Consider the following 1,011-nt stretch of genomic DNA (forward strand, 5'->3'; position numbering starts at 1 on the left):
ACACACACACACACACACACACACACATACACTTATACATAGACCCACTATCAGATGCCTGGGCCACACTACAGAGCTGCAGATTCCTAATATACAGAGATATATTTAAGAATCATTGCAAAGGATGAGAACCAAGATAGCATTTAAAATTTTTATTTATGGAGTTTTGATTGGAAGGTCCATTTTTTTGCACTAGCCTCACCTAAAAATGATTAAGTATTCATAGTTTTGCGTGATAAATAAAGCAACAGAAAGAAATAATTTAAAATATTTATAAATATTTTCATATAAATTTAAATCTCATCCCACCTCAAGCCGTATGAGGTTAGAATGGTGGGAGACCTCTGTGGGGGAGGAGGGAGGCATCTGACTCTGCTCTTCACCTCTGGAGACATGGGCCCAGGTGCTAAGACCTCAGGTGCTGAGTGCCAAATAATTATATTTTTCAGTCCATGGCACATTATAGGTCCATGCGATGTTGGGAGGCCTCTCTTGTTTTGTCTATTCCTGTTTATTTACAAAGCTCCATACATAACCATTCTCAAATGTTTAACATCTTTTCGTTTGTATTCTTGCATGATGTGTACCATTTTGTGTGCTAAATTTCTAATACGTAGAAATTTATGCAAACATTTCTAAGTTATGTATCTCATCGTATCATTTATGCCTGGTTTACTACTTTGGAAGGAATGAGAAGCTATCAGAGCCCTGCAATGAACATTCATTTATTACATTTTTAATGAAATGGCTACTATGTGCACTTCTGTAATAAGGAGGAAGGCAGTAGGACAATGTGGCAAGGAGCTCTGGCTCTGGGTTCTGAATGCCAGGGTTCAAATTCTCGCTCCTCCATTTACTAGCTGCCTGGGCTTGGACAGGTTACTTGGACCTCTTTGCTTTTCAGTTTAATCACCAGTAAAGTGTGGATACTTTCTTTCTTTTTTCCTTTTTTTTTTTTTTTCCTGAGACGAAGTCTCACTCTGTCACCAGGCTGGAGTGCAGCGGCGTGAT

The sequence above is a fragment of the Colobus angolensis genome, unplaced genomic scaffold (assembly GCF_000951035.1).
Source record: "Colobus angolensis palliatus isolate OR3802 unplaced genomic scaffold, Cang.pa_1.0 Scaffold104, whole genome shotgun sequence".
Lineage (NCBI taxonomy): Eukaryota > Metazoa > Chordata > Mammalia > Primates > Cercopithecidae > Colobus > Colobus angolensis.